At 35.9% G+C, this 14,460-nt stretch overlaps 1 protein-coding gene across 1 annotated transcript in view; it reads left to right on the forward strand.

Annotated features, from left to right (window-relative positions):
- LOC132097141 (ras-specific guanine nucleotide-releasing factor RalGPS1) overlaps window positions 1–14,460 on the forward strand; it is a 99,031-nt gene that overhangs the window by 53,375 nt on the left and 31,196 nt on the right. The gene's annotated exons all lie outside the window — the stretch shown is intronic.

Below are 14,460 nucleotides of genomic sequence, written 5' to 3' on the forward strand. Positions count from 1 at the left end.
TTGCTGGAAATAAATCACAAAGCTACTTTTTATGTGCGGAAGTTTGGTGATGCAGTTATTTATACTGACAACAGCTTGTTTATTTCGTTGCACTACCACTGTTTTGTAGTTGTTGTTGCGGAGTAGGTCTGGCTTTGTTTTGTTTTATTGGTAACATCCCGTTTCATTTTCAGGGGCCAGTGGGTTGTGGTTTTGAATTTGTGAACAGCACATGCACTGTGGTTTGACCTGGTGGACCGGTTACCTGAAATGTATTTCAAAACATTTAAAACTTATATTTTAAATGAAGTAAATTAAGAAAAATGCTAAAAATGTTCAAAACCATTATTATTATTTATTAATTTCACATTTCCCTGCATTTAAAAGCATTTCTCCACAGTGGTCTATGGACTTTAATGAAAGCTCTAGCATGCTTTGGTGGTCCTGTTAATTGTCTTAATTTCCCCAAACAGAAAATCAGTTTGAGGGTATTTACAAGCTGTCTGATGTGGGACATTTCTCTATGGAACGTTCACTCTCTGTACGACTCACGAGGTGTTCTTAGAGCAAATGTTGAACAGAAACTGTGATTCTTATAAGGTCAGAGCTCACCTGGTTTTAGGATCTCATCTGAGATCTTTGGGGAGTTGTAATCCACACTGACTGACTGTGTATCCCATTATCATCTGTCTCTGATCAATCAAGATCCATTTACTTTAGACTGTGAACAGGCTTTCATCTTCTTTTCAGTAGGGGAAGTATAAAAAGAGTTAGCAATGAAACTTGAGAAAAATCTTGGAGCTCTGAACCAAAAGACAAATGTTCTTGAACAATTCACCACTCTTTATTTTATTTTTATTTTTAAATAAAAAGCAGTTATGTAAATGATCCTACTGTAATGTCGATGTAAGCAAATGCTGAAAGCATTGTCCAGATATATGGTATGTAGTGTAGCTTATATGTATACATATAATGGAATATATATATATGGAAATAATGTATTTTCAGTGGCTTAACAGCATTTTAAACCAGGTAATAATTCATTTTGAGCATATGAAAAAGAAAGACATTGGAAAATGCTGACAAAAGGGTAAAGTCATCCATAAATCTTTCCTTGGATTTTTTCAGCACTCTCTGAAGCAGTTTTGTTGGTGCTAGGTACAGTGTCTTGCTTTGCTTGGCAGAAACGTTCCTCTGGAACACAGCTCAGAGAATCAAACTTTATGCCTGATATCCCAAAAGTCTTGGAAATAAACAACTTTATCCTGATGTGATTTGCCGTGAAGAAGCAGTAACGGTTTGATTTTAAAGGCAGAATTGAAACATTCTATCCATATTTTATATTATTGTATCTAAGCATATTTTATTTAATTATCAACCTATCAATATATCCTTCTATTGTTCTATAATTCTATCATTCGCTTTATTGTTCATCTGTTCATTTTATCTATTTATCTGTCTTTCTCTCTGTCGCTCGTTTGCTCGCTCGTTGTATCATTTGTTCTGTCAATTGTTTGTTCATTCATTCATTCATTCTTTCATTCATTCTGTCTCTCTGTCTGTCTATCGTTCTATCATTCGTTCTTTCATTTTATCACCTAGTACACCAAACGTGAAATCTGAGTAAATGAATGTAATGAGCAGCTGCTAGATATTTTAGTTAGATGTTCAGAAATCCACAGTTACTATGGAAGCATTTATTTCTATCAGAGACACATGGAGTGGTGTAAGACCAAAAGACTTTATAAGGTAACCTCTTGAAAGTGATCTTTGATCAGAAGTGCTATTAGATGTGAACATCAGTTTTCCACATGCGAGTGGTGGGAAAAACTTCACCATGTGTTTGGGTTTTTGCATTCGTTTTGTCTTATTCACAATGCCAGTCTGCACTGTGGTCTGTATCGAGCTCTCTAATCTGTGTCATAGACTCAGTTAACTGTGTCAAATTCTTTCCTGAGGACCGTGTGCTTGGAATTCACCCAAAACCAGCATGTAACTGTGGGTTGCTTCTCTTTCCATTGCTAATCCAAAACACATACAGCAATGAAAGTAAAACATTCTTTCTATGTAACTAATCAATGCTTTTCAAAGCCAAAATTTGAGAGGAAAATCAAGAGATTCTCACTAGATTTCTGCCGAAGTACACCTGCCTAGCAAAGATATTAGATTGTTAGCGATTTCCCTTCAGGTGAGGAAAGGAAAAGACAAAGTGATCTCAAATGAATAGCTCCCAGACTACATCTCACTTCAGAAAGAAATCATCAGACTAGCATCTGTTGCTGAACACAGTGGTTCCAGTGGAGAAATAATGATGTGAAACAGGGGTTGTAATCGGGTTCAAATTCATGTCCACCCTCTGCGAATCATCCCATGATGTAAATGACATCACTTTACTAACAGATGTGTTTAATTGATACATATATGTGATATTTCCGAGCATTAGCTCATAGCCTTCCATGTTAACTAGTTAATTGTTGCTCGCTTTTAGCTCAAGCTGCAAGTATGTTTTATTAAGTATACATTTTGTAATTCAATAAATATTTTTACCAGATAATTTGGTCATAACTAAATTGCTAAGAATATTTTATTAGTTCTTAATGTCTATATAGTTTAAATTTGTTATCGGGTTATAAATAAAGGACAGGAGTCATACCATCTTCATTTTAAACTACCGTTATAGAAGGTTTATAAGCTGTTTAATACCTACAGAGTCAAGAAGAATTCATTGGATAATGTCAATTCACTTAATAATGTTTTCTGGAATACTGCAATATAGCAAACAAAACATTGTATTTTATTGCATTTCTCAACTGGAGTGTTATATCAAAATTATAAATAATGTTTGTCCTTCTAGATAATGAAATGCCTGCTGACAGCACGTTTATCTATGCAGTTACACAGAATTATATACTAAAACTGTGATTGTCCGCGGCGATAATAAATAATTTGCATAGAGTTGTATTTATTTAGATGTTCATTAGCAAAATAATGATTATATAGTAAATGTTAATACAATTTAGGGTGTTTTAAACAAGTGAATCTTGTTAAAAGTTACATGCGGTGGCCTTGCTGGAGCATTTCCTGAGCATCAACCATGTCAACCCACTGAGTGAACAGCGACATGAAAGCGGCTTCACGAGACTAATGATGGAGCAATTTTACAACAGAGAGAGAATTAAATTCAGCGCTTCTTTTTCCCAACATGCGCTCATTAATGCTGTATGCATGTTTTGCATGTCTCTTTTTTTTAATACACCTGATTCAAATAGCCAGTCAAATATTCCTTACAAACTTGTGATTAAAAAAGATAAATAATGCATAAACTAAAATGTTGATGAGGTATATATTAAAATAGCTTGAGTTGCAAGATATGCTCAACTTTTTACATAACTTAAGTGGATGAGGAGCAAAAAAGCTACAAAACAACTGATGAGAAAAGAAAGAGACAAAACAAAATATCTCAATGCTGAAGTCATTGCTATGGAGATGACCGTGACTGTCACTATAAATCAAAAATGTTTGAAATCTGTGTCCAACATGAAAGTTCTTGCCCTGTTTGCAAGCATAAGCATCTCATAAATGCAAATAAATATTGGTTTCAAGCTGTCTGGCATTTTAAAGTGGTTAGTTCATTGCATCCCTATCAAAACTAGCACTTTCTTTAATTTCCCTTTCTTTTCATCCCTGTACTTTCCATCTGTCTTTTGTTTTGTCCACTTTTGTCCATTAAATGTTTTTGGTAACAAGGCACTGTTGTACACGCCTGGGCTTTGAGCCACTTAATAGCACAAAGAGAGCAGTTTGGGATATCTTTCTTCTTTCGGTTGTGACTGGGAAACACAGAGAGTGTTAACTTAAGATAGTCAGCGGGTGGAAACACAGTTCAAAGGAAACAGGAATGATAGTACTGTAGTTTATCTTGAGGATTTGTTGCTGATATGGCCTTTTGCTATACCTGATGCAGTGTACCTTGTTCAGCAGGCACAAACACAAGGAGTGTGATGTCATCTATCTGCTAATGCCAGGTTTTGTATTTCTTCAGAAGTCAAAAGCCTGTGTGTGATGATCCGTGTTATCCAGCATGATATGAGTGTTTTAAAGAGCATGTTGTGTGCTTCAGTGGAAGTAAGGAAATCTGACCTTTTATCTAAGAAGTTCACATGGTCACTGATTTGCTAACAATTGATCAGTGACCTAACAAAATGCTTCGAAAGGAATTTCTTTTTTATTTTATATTGGCAGTTTTAGTAACACTTCAATATAGGCACCAATTCTCTTATTATAGCATTTCTCTATTATTAACATACTGGCTGTTTATTAGTGTATATAAAGCATGACCATATTCTATATCCCTAATCTTACCCAATATCTAAACTTAACAACTACCTTACTAATAAGCAGGGAAATAAGAGTTTATTGAGACCAACATCATAGTTAATAGTTTGTTAATGGCGAGAATCAGACCTTAAAATAAAGTGTGACTGCATTTTCTTTTCTCTAATATTTTAAATAAAACTTTTCAAAATCCTGAAATTGTGATCACAGGCTTTTTTTTAATTTGTTATTAGTATTCACATCTGGTGTTCTTTTTTGCTGTTGTTGTTGTTGTTGTTTTTTTAATCCTACCCCATGCCTTCATTTAAGAATTTGCAAACTATGGCAAATTAGAATTTTATTGATAACAAAAGTTAAAAGTTAATAGTTAGTTAGTAGTGACAATTAATTCAGTGAAAAAGAAAAGAAAAAACCTGTTGGTCTTGGTAATCTTTAATCAAAATCTGAACATTTTGCTTTAAAATAAAGTATTTATTTTAACAGATTTTTATATATATATATATTTTTTTTTTATAAATTGACCAAGTGATAGTAAAGACTTTATAATAGTATTACAAAAGATTACGGTTTCAAATAAATGATGTTCTTTTAAACTATCTGTTCATCAAATAATCCTGGAAGGAATAAAGAGACAGAATCTTTCTTGAACAGCAAATGAACATATTAGAATGATTTCTAAAGGATCGTGTGACACTGAAGACTGCAGTAATGATGCTGAACATTTAGCTTTGCTATCACAGGAATCATTTACATTTCCAAAAATATTTTAGTTATTTTAAATTGAAACATTTCACAATTTTTCAGTTTTTTACTGTATTTCTAATCAAATAAATGCAGCATTGGTGAGCATAAAATGCTTTTTTTCAAAATCATTAAAAAGTGTGAAACCGATCCCAAACTTTTGAACGGTATCATCTCAATATCTTCACACATATTCTGCAGAACATATTATCTAATTATTTTGACTGTTAAAGGTTGTCAGTAAGAGTTCAAAAGTTTATGGAAAAACAACTCAAAAGATGGGAAATATACAACAACTTTTAAATCCTGAATTGACCTCAGATTAGAAAAGGATCTTTGATCTGCTGTGATCATGCATGAAGGCCAATGTGCTCAAGTTTTCCAGACATGGAAAAAGTGAGCATCTGAGGTCATGGACAGTTCCTCTGAGCTCACTGGTTCTGAATACACATACATTTGTATCGTTTTTGTCAAAAAGCTTTGTTTGTTTGGGTGGTTGCAAATGATTGCAGGGCAGCAATAATTAATTCATTGTTTGACACAGATCTTGTCTTGGTTTGTTCGTGCCTGTGAAGATAGAAAGGGCTTGCAGGGTGAAAGTCTAATTATAGCGGAGGTGGACCAAACCAAGAAAATGATCCGTGACATCATCCCAGCTGCAAGAATCCAGAATCATGGGGGATGTGTATGTAGGAGTAACTTTCATGTATTTAGGCTGTAAAAAGTGCATTCATCCCATTGAAGTCTTGTCAAGCGGAGGTTGACAGGAACTGCATTTGTTCAGGGTGAACTTTTTCCATAAAAGCATTGACTTTTCATTTGCGCCATTCTGCACACATTTTACAAATGAAAGAGGTGAGGAACCACACAGATTCTGCTGGGTAAACATTAGTCAGAACAAGGCTGAAGTGTTCTCCTGTCCCTGTCACCATTGATGATGGATGTGCTTGCATTGACCTCAGGTGACTCTTTCACCCCAAGGCCTCAGAGTACTCATCCTTTTCACTCTCAAATAACTAACAACACCACCATGAAAAAAGGGTTGTTTTCAGCAACAGCAAATTGACCATGAAACTGACCTTTTCATGAAATTGTGAAAAAGATTATAATATATGTTTCCCACTTATGAAGTCGTGATTACGAGCACGTTGCATTCTTTTCTGTTAAAAATAACAGTGAACAGTGGCTTGTGAATGTAGATGATTAGTCTAAATTATTTAATCGGGAGCATTCTTGTGAGCACTGCTGCAGTCTTAGGTCCACCCCAAATGCTCTCATTGGTTGAGATGCATGATGACACCCATCCCAAGCCAGTACTTATCAACATCCCACCCCTCCTGTGACCCATAGTTTTTCTGTATGTGTATTCAGAACCAGTGAGCAACTTTCATAATAATAAAAAAACGAATGCATTAATGCAGTAATAACACGTTAACTTGCCCAGCACTAATATTTTTATTTATATATTTTTTTTTCATTTAATTTAATATTTTATTTTATTAAATTTTTTTACCCACATTGACACATTATTCCATTTGATAATATAATTTATTCTGGTCTTTGTGATTTCAAAAAACTGCTTAAAGCTATGTATCATGCACACTAAAACATGTGATACAGGGAATTTTTTAAAATGTATAAATCAGTTCATTTATAATTCAGTCCCTATCAAACAAGTAATTCAGACTTTTTTTTATGATGGCTTTTGATATATATTTTTTTTATGCAACAACAACTAAAAAACACTTGCATTTCAAAGTTTTTTGGGAAGTATCATAAGAAACAAAAAATCAGTTGTTGTTTTTTTTTGCAAGTGAGACAAGCAAGCAGAGCTGTTGCAGAAGTTTGTGTCAAAATGCTGAAGATAATAATTACACAAAGCACTACTGTTAATTAGTTTTCTTTTCTTAAACAGGAACGCATTAATGGCACAAAATTGAGATTATGTACAGTTAAATATTGATAGATGTGATTGACAGCCCTAATTATAAGTGGAGGGAAATTGCACAAATTTGCCACTCAATGCATACTTCATTCTCCCATTCACTGTAAGCTTCCAATTACATGTAACCGGCCATGCAGTGAAAATGTGATTTTAGTAGTTTATTTTGGATCAGTTTTGACTGGTATTTCTGTACATGCAGCTAAATGTCTCCATGGCTGCTTTATTAGTCTGGCTTCATTCTGAGCTGACTCAGAGCTGTCTGCCTCACCTGTGAGTAATATTTGAACACAGACCTTCCTTGACACTGACACGTTCACGCATGTAACAGTAGCCCTACCCTAAGTCTTTTTCCATAGTCTCATAGTGGGCCGGAGCACATGTGCTTTGCTTGAGATCAGGCTATTGATTCCACACCTGGCCGTCTGGCATTGAGTGGATAGAAAAGCAGGCTGGTTTGTGTGCTTGATAGTGTGCGATGATAATGGTGTGTGTTTGTGTAAGGGAAACAGCTGCAGTCATTGAGTGGCACATTCTTTTTTTAGGTTATCTATAAGGTCATAAATTTGTGTTGACTCTCCAGTGGTAATTGGAGACAAATTGCTGCTCTTAAATTCTTCTAAAATCTCTAAAAATGCATCTTAAGTGTTAAGCTTAAATGGTTTTATGTGTTCCAGTTCCCCATACAAAGTCTCTTTCACCATCATTAATTTCCTTCCTAAAGTATGCTGGCGTTTTCCTTATTTCCTAAGTTTTATTTTCCTGCTGTGCCTAACATGTTTTTTTTCCTCAAGCCACATGTGGCTGGTGCGATTTACAGTTATTTTAGCAGGCTACCCCACAGACTCCACTCCACAAAAATTGGTGAAAAAAACAACATGAGTGATATGAATCTTACATCCACTTTCCACAGTTTGAAAGTCCTGTACGGCCGTAAAATTGTCTACCTCATAATGTCTTTGTGATTGCCTCGGGGAGTCAGAAAGTTGTCCAAGTGAACATTATTGTGAAATTGTCATCACGTCTCAGGCTTCCTTAAGTCTCATAAATTTGCAATTGAGAGGAATAGCAGACTCTTGATTTTATTCAGAAGTCAAAAAAAGTCCCTGAAGATCTGAACTTTCCATATTTCGACATTTGACATCCATTTGAGGGCCCATCAGTTATATTTACATAAAGGATCCAGTGCTGGAATGTGCATTAAATGCTGATTATCTCTATTTTACTTGCAGTTTTTCCACTTCCATGCCGATGCGTCTTCACTTCGCAGCTGTCAGTTTTATACTTAAAATGGCACGCTCTTGTCACATCAACTTTACAACTTAAACATTCATGGTCTTTTATGTGTACTTCATGTAAAAATCTTGACTTACAGCTTCCATATGGATTTGTTTTTTACAAGACAGTCCTCTATACATCACAAGGAAGGAATCTATGGAAGGAAAGTATAGTGAAGCTTTTAACAGATGCCTTGCATTAAAGTCCCCAGTGACACATGCTGAGCCCACTGAGCACAAATATAAGGGGCAAAACCACTCCTGAGATAATGCAGGATAAACAGAGAGGGATTCAAAGGCGAAGGCAGATGTTTCCAGTAATTATCCAACTAAGGATATTTCCTCAGGCATTCTCTCAAAGACATCATTTTACAATGAGCTGAACATATGGAAAAATTCCATCTGCTAGGAATTGTCACTCAGGACTGTCGCTCAACATAAACGTTGTGCTTGTGGTTAAAAATCATCTAGTTTCACTGTTGAGGAAGATCGAACGTGCAAGATAAACCTCATTCATTTCAAGCCGTTGATACACTGCCAGAGCACTTTAGATGGTTTCCCTTTTCTGTAAAAATAACTTTCAGCTGCCAATAACAACCAGATCAGATTTATTTTATAGGAGGAGTTGAAGCATCAGCTATGAAAGTATATCTGAAGATATTTTCCTTTTTGTGATTGAAAAGTTTCCTTTTGACCTTTTGTGGAAAATTTAGAAATTGAAACCATGCGCTTTGAATGTGCTTGATCCATTAACAAAACACAGAACTGTTTAAGTGGTTCTGGATTTTGCCTGCTTAAGAGCACATCTGATTTATGATATTTTCTGAATATTAATTTTAATAGTGCATTAAAAGCCTGAGTTGTGTAGCAATTTTAAAGGAATAGTTCACCCAAAAATGAAAATTGGCTTAAAATGCTTTGAAGAAGTGTAGCATTACATCACTTGTTTACCAATGGATCCTCTGTTGTGAATGGGTGCCGTCAGGGGGAGAATTCAAACAGCTGATAAAAGCATCACAGCAATCCACAAGTAATCCCTACAACTCCAGTCCATCAATTAACATATTGTGAAACTAAAAGTTGTTTTTGAAAAAAAAAAATGTACCCATAATTAAGATGTATATAACTTCAACCAAAACACAGGCCAAAACAGTTGAATAATTTGGTGGACTTTGGTATGAGAGGACAAAAATGAATTATGGACTTTTCATGGTGATGGTTTAAAAATGCCTTAATAATGGAATTGTTTTCTACATACACACAATTGATTAATTTATGTAATGGAGTTTTATGGATTATTTGTGGATTATTGTGATGTTTTTTTATTTTTTATCAGCTGTTTAGACTCTCATTCTGACAGCACTGATTCACTGCAGAGGATTCATTGGTGAGCAAGTGATTTAATGCTACATTTCTCCAAATCAAAATAAATACTTCTACATTTTGGACGGCATTTTTCAAAAGTTTGTTCTATGAAACACACACATACACACACACACACACACACACACACACACAAATTATATTTGTACAAATGTCTGCAAGTGTGGTATTGGTTCCCATTGCCTTTCATTCACATTGGAAGCAATCTTTTGTAATCCACATAAAAAGGAGCTCATACAAGTTTGGAAAATATATGAACATTTGTGCTACATGGTCCTTAAATTTGAAGTGTCTATAAAAATTTGTGAGTGACATGGTCTTGATGTCTTGCGTTGATTTCTAACAGCAGACGCTTTCCTGCTTAAGTCACATCCGTGTGCTCTGTTAATGCCTGCTTGGGTTCAGGTCTGCTAGTTTTAATGCTCACTGCTGCCGGGAGCGGAGCAAGAGTGATGTGGCAGCACTGCAGGTGACATTATGCGTAACGTCATGCTTAAGATATTGCCTTGTTTGCTTGTTAACTGAAGAGGGAGGTGAATTTTAGTCAGTGACCCTCTATAGGCTAGAGTGTGGACGTCAACTATCAGCACCTCTGGATATTTAGAGGAGTTTAGTGAAAAGTGCTGATTGTTTTAGAACATGAATATTTCACAATATTTGTTTCCTAGGTTTAGTTAGGCCATTTTGATTTCATCAGGTCTTTAAGCATCATCTTTGTTCAGATTAGTTCATCTACAGTCGAAATAACGCCAGTCGGGTCCGTGCCAGTCGTCAGCTTTTCTGTTAAACAGAGTTCCATTCTGTCATGCTCTCACTCAGAACAGAAGATCCTGTGAAATATGAGCAACATGCGTGCAATGAGAACTAGCATGGTACATGTCATTTTCCTGCTGAGTGGATGACTTATTTCTGTGAGTCTTTTTAGATTTTTTTTTTTCTCTATTTGATGACAGCAAGCCAGTATCACAGTAGAGGGGTCCAAGTGTCTTGTCCCATCGCAGACAGACCAGATTATGGGACCATGTCAGTTACATACAGTAAAGATGATTTTTGGGGAATACATTTTAATATAAAAAAAATTGATTGCAGAAGTTTGGTGGCATATCTTTAGTTTAGTTTTAAGCATCAGATGTTTTTAGTAGTTGTAAGCACAGTACAGTGCAACATGGGGTTTTTCAATTGTCCTCTGTTGTCCTTTTGTTCTTTGGTGATGCAGCTTGAATATGTCAGCTTAAGCTTTGCCTGTTTTTCTGATTTCAAGCCAGGCCAAAAATTTGTGTGAGATAATTTCCTGTCTGCAGGAGAAGTCCATGGGAAAGAGATACAGATTCACAAACTTCTGGAACAAACACAGAAATCCAAAAACACATCCCATACAAAACCACAAAAATCATTAATTGTAAATCGGCTTCCTCATAGATACTGTTGAAGCTGTTATTTAAAGGGCGAGTAAATGATTTAAGAATTTTTATTTCTGAGTCAACTACACTACGGGGTTGTATACAGTACGTATTGTTTTTTTGTTTTTTTTCTCTTTCTCTCTCTAAAATAAATCTATGCTCACCAGTGCAGTCTTTAAAAAAAAAAAACAACAACAACTGTAGAAATGGTTAAATTGTAAAATTTATTTATTGTAAACATTTTCTATTTTAATATATTTCAAATTTCATATTTCAAACTTTCACCAGCCATTATTCCAGTCTTCAGAGTCATGATCCTTCAGAAACCATTCTCATATAGTGATGTGTCGTTCTTGAACGATTCGTTCATTTTGAACGAATCTTTAATGTGACTCGAGAAGAACGAGTCGTCTCGGGGAGTGATTAGTTCAGTCGCGCATGCACATTATTCTATAGGTTCTGTTCTGCTAGTAGTAATTCACCTGTCAGTCAATGCAGTCTTGAGCCGGAAAGAGAATTGATTAGTTCATAGTTCGAGTCTATCGGGTTTTTGACTTGTTCCTTAATCACGTGACAGCCACATACGCTAAACCCAATGCAGTCTGAGCCGGAAAGAGAATTGATTAGTTCATCTCATGAGTCTTCGGGTCGAGTCATTCCTTAATCACGTGACAGACCCATACGCTAAAAACATAGACAGTAAAAGAATGCAGTATATTGAGTGGGAAAGAGAATTGATTAGTTCATCTTTCTGTTCTTCGGGTTGTTCGTTCTTTTGTCCCGTGATGTGACAACATTGGCTAGAGTAATTAGTTAATTTACAACTTTCCTTACAAATGGGTGCGTAGTACTTATTATTATTATTATTATTATTATTTATTATTATTAACTCTTACAGTTACGTGATGCATTTCTGGTTTCAAATTGTTGCTTTTAATTTCTGTAATGATGGTACAACCCGAATTCCGGAAAAGTTGGGACGTTTTTTAAATTTTAATAAAATGAAAACTAAAAGACTTTCAAATCACATGAGCCAATATTTTATTCACAATAGAACATAGATAACGTAGCAAATGTTTAAACTGAAAAAGTTAACAATTTTATGCACAAAATGAGCTCATTTCAATTTTGATTTCTGCTACAGGTTTCAAAATAGTTGGGACGGGGCATGTTTACCATGGTGTAGCATCTCCTTTTCTTTTCAAAACAGTATGAAGACGTCTGGGCATTGAGGCTATGAGTTGCTGGAGTTTTGCTGTTGGAATTTGGTCCCATTCTTGCCTTATATAGATTTCCAGCTGCTGAAGAGTTTGTGGTCGTCTTTGACGTATTTTTCGTTTAATGATGCGCCAAATGTTCTCTATAGGTGAAAGATCTGTACTGCAGGCAGGCCAGGTTAGCACCCGGACTCTTCTACGACGAAGCCATGCTGTTGTTATAGCTGCAGTATGTGGTTTTGCATTGTCCTGCTGAAATAAACAAGGCCTTCCCTGAAATAAACGTTGTTTGAAGGGAAGCATATGTTGCTCTAAAACCTTTATATACCTTTCAGCATTCACAGAGCCTTCCAAAACATGCAAGCTGCCCATACCGTATGCACTTATGCACCCCCATACCATCAGAGATGCTGGCTTTTGAACTGAACGCTGATAACATGCTGGATGGTCTCCCTCCTCTTTAGCCCGGAGGACACGGCGTCCGTGATTTCCAACAAGAATGTCAAATTTGGACTCGTCTGACCATAAAACACTATTCCACTTTGAAATAGTCCATTTTAAATGAGCCTTGGCCCACAGGACACGACGGCGCTTCTGGACCATGTTCACATATGGCTTCCTTTTTGCATGATAGAGCTTTAGTTGGCATCTGCTGATGGCACGGCGGATTGTGTTTACCGACAGTGGTTTCTGAAAGTATTCCTGGGCCCATTTAGTAATGTCATTGACACAATCATGCCGATGAGTGATGCAGTGTCGTCTGAGAGCCCGAAGACCACGGGCATCCAATAAAGGTCTCCGGCCTTGTCCCTTACGCACAGAGATTTCTCCAGTTTCTCTGAATCTTTTGATGATGTTATGCACTGTAGATGATGAGATTTGCAAAGCTTTTGCAATTTGACGTTGAGGAACATTGTTTTTAAAGTTTTCCACAATTTTTTTACGCAGTCTTTCACAGATTGGAGAGCCTCTGCCCATCTTTACTTCTGAGAGACTCTGCTTCTCTAAGACAAAGCTTTTATAGCTAATCATGTTACAGACCTGATATCAATTAACTTAATTAATCACTAGATGTTCTCCCAGCTGAATCTTTTCAAAACTGCTTGCTTTTTTAGCCATTTGTTGCCCCCGTGCCAACTTTTTTGAGACCTGTAGCAGGCATTACATTTTAAATGAGCTAATTAAGTGGATAAAAGTGTAAAATTTCTCAGTTTAAACATTTGCTACGTTATCTATGTTCTATTGTGAATAAAATATTGGCTCATGTGATTCGAAATTCCTTTAGTTTTCATTTTATTAAAATTTAAAAAACGTCCCAACTTTTCCGGAATTCGGGTTGTACTTTTCCATAACACTGAATGTGGAAATAAAGAGATGGTTATGCTTAAATTGTTGATTTTTTTTCTGTCTGTTTGTTTGTTTGTTTTTGTTTAATTGTGCAGTTATTAAATCAGATTGTCTGTGAAAAACATACTTTCGTAACATATGACACTTTATAAACATTAAAAAACACTGTGTAAATACTTTTGAATTGTTGTTTATTGTTTATTTTTGTGCCAGAAAAGCTTTGTAACAAAGAGGACAACTATTCCCAAAATAATTCTTAACCATTTAAATAAAAAATTTTATGCACAAAATGAGCTCATTTCAATTTTGATTTCTGCTACAGGTTTCAAAATAGTTGGGACGGGGCATGTTTACCATGGTGTAGCATCTCCTTTTCTTTTCAAAACAGTATGAAGACGTCTGGGCATTGAGGCTATGAGTTGCTGGAGTTTTGCTGTTGGAATTTGGTCCCATTCTTGCCTTATATAGATTTCCAGCTGCTGAAGAGTTTGTGGTCGTCTTTGACGTATTTTTCGTTTAATGATGCGCCAAATGTTCTCTATAGGTGAAAGATCTGGACTGCAGGCAGGCCAGGTTAGCACCCGGACTCTTCTACGACGAAGCCATGCTGTTGTTATAGCTGCAGTATGTGGTTTTGCATTGTCCTGCTGAAATAAACAAGGCCTTCCCTGAAATAAACGTTGTTTGAAGGGAAGCATATGTTGCTCTAAAACCTTTATATACCTTTCAGCATTCACAGAGCCTTCCAAAACATGCAAGCTGCCCATACCGTATGCACTTATGCACCCCCATACCATCAGAGATGCTGGCTTTTGAACTGAACGCTGATAACATGCTGG

The sequence above is a fragment of the Carassius carassius genome, chromosome 21 (assembly GCF_963082965.1).
Source record: "Carassius carassius chromosome 21, fCarCar2.1, whole genome shotgun sequence".
Lineage (NCBI taxonomy): Eukaryota > Metazoa > Chordata > Actinopteri > Cypriniformes > Cyprinidae > Carassius > Carassius carassius.